Source organism: Athene cunicularia (genome assembly GCF_003259725.1).
Source record: "Athene cunicularia isolate RWA chromosome 2 unlocalized genomic scaffold, athCun1 chr2_part1, whole genome shotgun sequence".
In the NCBI taxonomy this organism is placed as follows: domain Eukaryota; kingdom Metazoa; phylum Chordata; class Aves; order Strigiformes; family Strigidae; genus Athene; species Athene cunicularia.
Genome location: NW_020799095.1, coordinates 89,879,417 through 89,885,796, shown reverse-complemented (window position 1 = coordinate 89,885,796; position 6,380 = coordinate 89,879,417).

The window sequence follows — 6,380 nt, the reverse complement described above, 5'->3', positions numbered from 1 at the left end:
TCAGAAAAATGATGAGAGCTGAAAAAAGGATTCACCACACCCCAGAGATCTGACAGCAGCACTGAAAGCTGACTTCTGCAAGGCCTTAAGTTAAGATCTGTGGCAACTATGGAATTATTTCTGTCAAATTTGTCACTTTGAACTCTATATTTTGATGTCTTTTCCTCAAATTCTAACACAGGTAGAGCCATAACAGTAGTAAAGTGATGGGCATCATATAAACCTATTAAAGAAAGTAACCTAGTCATCTCCAGAACTTTGTAACTGAAATTAATTTTTTCAGGCTATTTAACTGGAAGATAGGAAACGTGATTTGTAAAGCAGTCAGGATCTGTTAGTAATTGTAATAGTAATTCTAATGAAAACTTAAATCTACCTTAGGATTTTCTCTTGGCCTCACAATTTATATGATGACAGTCTGCCATATAAAATTAACAGAAAGAGTGAACTAACAATTTTTGTCTGCAAAAAGCCTGTTTTTCTTTAGTATATCTGCTCAAGGCCTTTGCACTGCTATAGAAGTATAGTTGTACCATTTTCCTAGAAAACATAAATATCTGCTTATATAGTCACCCCTATAACAAATTTTCAGTATTCCAAGAGCAATCAAACACATGATTTACACAATTTTGGGACATGATACCTGCAGAAAAATGGAAATCCCCTCATATTTTTTTGTCTTGCATAGTTGTATTTGGAGTCATCTCCAGGCTCTTCAGCAGTGTGGACAAACTAGGTATTACTGCCCTTGAATGGGGAAGACTGGAGTCAAGCCAGGGCCAGGATGTTGCTGACACACAAGCCCTTTCTGAGCAGCTATGGAGAGCCTGAGGAAGCCAAGGTTGCTGCTCCTGCTGCCATCAGGACAGGAGGGCAGCAGCAGTGGCCACCACTGGGAAGGGTGCCCCATCTGCTCTCCGGGGGCTGCTGTCCCCCTGTCCACCTGTTTTCTCTCTTTGCCTAAAGAACTGCCCTGGGAACCAAGGTCTCTAATGCTAGACAACAGGGCCCTGGCCTTTTTACTTACACCAGTCTCTTCACTGCCTTTGGGAACTGTTTTCTTAGCCTGCATCTGGAGCTGATCCCAGACAAAGCAACCTGGAAACTCCTGGTTGCTTCACCGGCAGTACACACCTGCTTCAGCAGCAGTCGTGCTTTCCAAGTAACAACTTTCCACTGTGATCTCTTTCAACACAGATAACTTTGATGCTTCCCACATGGCTGAGGTATCTTCTCTAGCTTGTGTCCTGGTTTTAGCTGGGATAGAACTAATTTTCCTTCTTAGTAGCTAGAATAGTGCTGTGTTTTAGATTCAGTATGGGATCTGAGATGAGAAGAATGCTGATTTTACACTGATGTTTTCAGTTGTTGCTAAAAGATGTCCTGCCAGCGTGCAGGTGCACAAGAAGCTGGGAGGGAGCAGAGCCAGAGCACTGGCCCCAGACTGGCCAGTGGAATATTCCATATCATGTAATGTCATGCTCCGCATATAAAGGAGGGTTGGCCGGAAGGAGGGAAGGTTCTCTCTCACTTCTATGATTGTGACTGCGGGCTCTTGGTATTTCAGGATCACTAATCAGGAACAGGCTGGGTATCCGTCGGCAGTGGGTGGTGAGCAATTGCATTGTGCATTACTTTATAGTATTGTTATTGTCTTATTTTATTACTATTTTATTACAATTATTAAACTGGTTTTATCTCAACCTATGAGTCTTCCTTGGGCAAGGGGAGGATGGGTGGTGTTTGGCTGCCAGCCAGGTTTAAACCATGACAGCTTGTGTTTCTGTTTTTTCCTATATAGAAACATGAAGTTCATTTTTCAGAACTTAACCCTTTCTATTCTTGCCCTACTACTTCAAGCCAATCAGATGTCCATTTTATGAAGCTGCTTGAAGGTAGATTGTCCATTTAAATGACTTCTGCAGACACTGTGTCCATGACCTGGATGCCTGCTGCACTCTCCTGAGTTTTATAAGACTTGCTCTATTGTTCTGTGTTGTATTACAAGCATTCATCAAAATACTCTTGATTCTGTTACGTCAAGGAATATCACGTATTGATGTTCTCTGTTTAAATAAAACACAGTTGTGTTTTTATGCACAGGCAAGTAGCTTCTGCAGACAACATTAAAAAAACATCCCAGGGGGTCACTGTCACAAATCAAGGAAAGTGAAAAAAGCAACCCTTATCAACAACTATAAAGCAAGAGCATGTTGCTAGACCATGGTGATTGGCTTTTGTCATTTTTACAGAGAAAATTGCTGGATATTGAATAAAGTATAGGTACATGTTTTCATATATAATTTTTAAGTCAGATATTTAGAATACTATGTAAAGGAGTAAATTGTAATACAAAATACAGAAGGGATTTTGGAAACCATAGCTTCAAATTTAGGTCTCTGCTTTTGTTTGCCTGCATTTTAAAGGCTATTTTAAAAATGATTCTTAAGAACTGGAATAGAGAACTAGGAGAAAAAAAAATCAGCACAAACTGTGGTGGAATGGCAGTGGCTCTCAAATGAGTAGGAGCAGATGTTTACTTCTTTCTAAATGTCAATAAGGAGCAATAAATTTCAATTAGTGACACCTCTCCATCATGGAAAGCTGAATGTAGTGACAACTGTGACCTCAGGGTTATCCTATTCCCAACAATATAGATAGGAGGGGAGTTAATGCTTGGAGATACTTGACTTTTCCATAATAACGTTATAGAAGGTGAATCAAAGGTGGGTTATGAATCATGAACATGTTTCTTTGGCTTTTGAATGATATTTAAAGTTCACATCTGCCTTCAGAATGTAAATTTCTACTCCAGGAACCTGTTGTTAAAGAAAAATAATGGGATATGGTTGATGGGACTACTGTGCTTGGTATTGTTTCACAAATAAATAGAGTCAGTGTTCCCAGTAAGCCTATTTTCAACTTTGTGTTTTATAAACAAAACATGACCAAATCTGGAAAATACTTTTGCAGCCAACAAAACTGGTCAATCAACTAAGGGCTGACTTGTCAAAAGATTTCTAAAATTTTCAGGGCTACTCATATGCTTTAATGTAAGTACACTTTAAATTGTTTCTCTGTACTGACACCCGGGTGCAGTTTAGAGGCTTGAACCTCAAATCCAGCTTCATCTTCACTAGAGGTAAAAAAACCCAAAGGGATTTATACTGGGTTCTTCTCTGAAGAAGTTGTAAATTGTATTATACACATTGTATTCCTCTAGAATGATACAATGTATAAAGACATATACTTATGTGTATATTTGTATAGTCAGACTCTGATTTTTGTGCATCGCTTATGCAATTTTTTTCCTAATTTCCTGAAAATGAAAAGTAGGACTGTAACTAGGAAATGTAGCAAATTTGTATTAACACATGCATTGTGTACTGTTTCTGACGTGCTAAGTAAATGCTCATTTTCAAATATAAAGGCATTTTCCTGACATTACTTTGATTATATGTTCATTATATACACATTACATAGTAACAAAGACTTTAGTAGTAATGAATATTTTAAATCAGTTTATTGGATTGTTAAATGATTTCTCTTTCATGAAAAAAAAAAAAAAAAAAAAAAAAAAAAAAAAAGTACCACTGTGAGTAAAATATTTTTATTATTAGAACCGTATATAAACCAAGGTATCCAACCACTGAGTGAGCAAAAGGAAGGACATCCTTGTGATGTTTTCTCTAAGCAGTATCTTCCAGATTAAGCCACTGAGGAACAGACATGAAGGTCTAGACTTAACAGTGTACTTAGGTTCCCATCTCCTTTATAGATTTCTTCTATTACTTTTCCCATTGATTGCTATGGAAAATTATGGAGACGAAATTATTTGTTAGAGGTGAGTAATAACATCTGATAAAGACAACTGTGGATCCTGGCCACAAACAGAAGAAGATTGCATTTAATTTCCTGCTCTTTCTGGAGTTCATAGGCCATTTTAGTTTTGAAAAAAATAGATATTTTCATGTCAAAAGGTATTTGGGACTAGATTCAAAAAAAACTAGATTCAAGGAAATAGATGAGACACGTGCTTAAGAGATTTCTTGGCAAAGATATCAAATTTATTTTCCTAAGGTGTGATGTAAATTTTTTACTCATCTTTTTCCTCCTACTTTGTCAAGTAATTGTGTATTTAATTATATAATTATTTGTACTGAATTCATAACAACTTTTCCATTGGAACTTCCTACTGCATGAAAATTTTACTCAGTCTAGCTAACAAGAACAGTGCATTAAAATGTCAACACCTGTTTGCTTACAGCAATCTTAACAGAAATCATGAGGGCTGTCAGTGTGGGAACTTTCCTTCACTTATGTAAAAGTTGAAGCCTGTAGGTCTGACAGAAAAGCTACAGTATAGTTGTGTTCTCTGTTTTCTTTCCCCTAATGCTCAGGGGCAGTCTTCTAAGAACTCTACATTATATACATAACAGAAAAGCAAAGCCTGAACTGCAAAACTGTCAATTAAACATCTAAGGAAACTAATAGAGTCAACATTCCCATCCAGATTGCTAATGTGATTTTCAGGTTGCTTTCCTTTAAAACTGGTTGTGTTTCCATACCAGCGTTTCTTGCTTACTTGTCTGTAAAACAGCCTAATATATTTTTGGTACCTTTCAGGCTATACTGTTCAAAAGATAATATTTCTTAAGAAAACAGAAGCATGAACGATGAGGCCTAACAGAGCATTTCAGACAGAGAGTTGTGATCCATGCAATGTTATCATTAACTTCAGCAAGGCTAGGGTTGCTCTCCTGACATCCCAGAAAAGAGTGATATCTGGCAATGAGACATGATTCAAGAGCAAAATATCAGTGGTGTTCAAAAATATTTCTTGTACCTTACCATATGAAGGAATTCATATGGCAAGCAGTCATCAGCCTAAGGAAATCTATAGAGACTTCTATTCATTTTCACAATATACTTAAAGCACTTCCAAAAAGTCCACAATATCTGATACATTCTAGAAATGTTTAACAGGGTCTATTCTCAAATTCCTTACAGAATCAGAGACTAGGGGGTTTGCATGGTAATCAAACACATCAGCAAAATGATAAGGTATGCACATAAGAAAAAACCCACGTGTCTTTTAGGAATCCTTACTAGTTTATTTTTGCTTAATATGTTTGTAACTTCTAAACTGAGTTACAACAGACCTAGAAAACAGTTCAATCCAAATAAAAGTTTCTCAGATCTATAGAAACTGAATTGTGCCCTCCCATTATGTGTTCCTTTGGACATAATGGACCAGACCATACATAAGTTTAATTAAAATCTAGATCTGCAGCAGTCAATAGCTCTGCGGTCAGCTGCTGAGATGCCTCAACATAAGTAGCAAAAGGAAAGGTAGAAAAACAAATTGTGGACTGTAAAATAAGGGAGCAAAAGCTCCTTGCCTTCAACAGCACATGTAGCTCTGTTTGTCCCTGCTGCTCCCAGAGGAAAGGGGCTGCCAGGTAGCACCGAGCTCTTGAGGGGTCTGCCTGGAAAAGCCGCCTCTGCCCCAGCCTGTCCCTCTCCCCGAGTGCCCATCTCTGTGCGCTCTGACTCACGGGGGGTTTAACCGCTGGCAGCCGACATCCCCAGAGAAGAGAAGATAAAGCACTGTCAGCCATTCGAAACTGGCAATTTGAAACAAATGTTTAAGAACCCTCAGGCAAATCTCTTTCGTTCACTGGCTATCTGAATCTGTGCGAATATTACACGGACTTGCATCCGCATTCTGGAGGAAGTTTTATATTTCGTCCTGTTCTGAAAAGCCTGACTTTTCAGAGGCTCTCTCATTGCGGCCCCCAGCGGGGATGCACCCGGGTACACGGGCTCCGTGACGTGAGACTGAAAAGCGGCCAGGCTTTCTTTTTTTTTTTAAGAGTAACAACGCCTGCCACCTTTTGTCCTGTGAGCTACTGCATATTACGTGATGATTAATGAAAGCCTATGAACGAGGTGAGAAAAGCGAGCACAGGCGGCATATAGTCCAGACTAGCTCTTGCTGCCGGCTACCTGTTGAGGTGGATTTACGCAGGCACTTAATTACTTCTGCCTTTCCGAGAGAGTTCATTTAAGCCACGCTGAACCTGCCGTGCTGGAAGACTCGACTTCTGAGCCTCCCTAGGAGCGAAGACAAAAAGCAGAAAGAAGTTTTCTGAGGTGGTGACCGGGGCCGGTCTGCTCTGCTCCGCTCCTTGCCCGCGACCCTACCGAGCAGCCCCACGGAGGCAACCACAAGCTAAACCGGGGGGAGGAAAGGAGAGGGGAGGGAAAAAGGGGGGAAATCCCCACCCCTCCTTATCCCGAGAAGACATCCCCGGGCAGCTCAGTCTCCCGGAGCGGAGGCTCCGCCGCTCGGCGGGGCTGCGCGGGCGGTGCGCGGG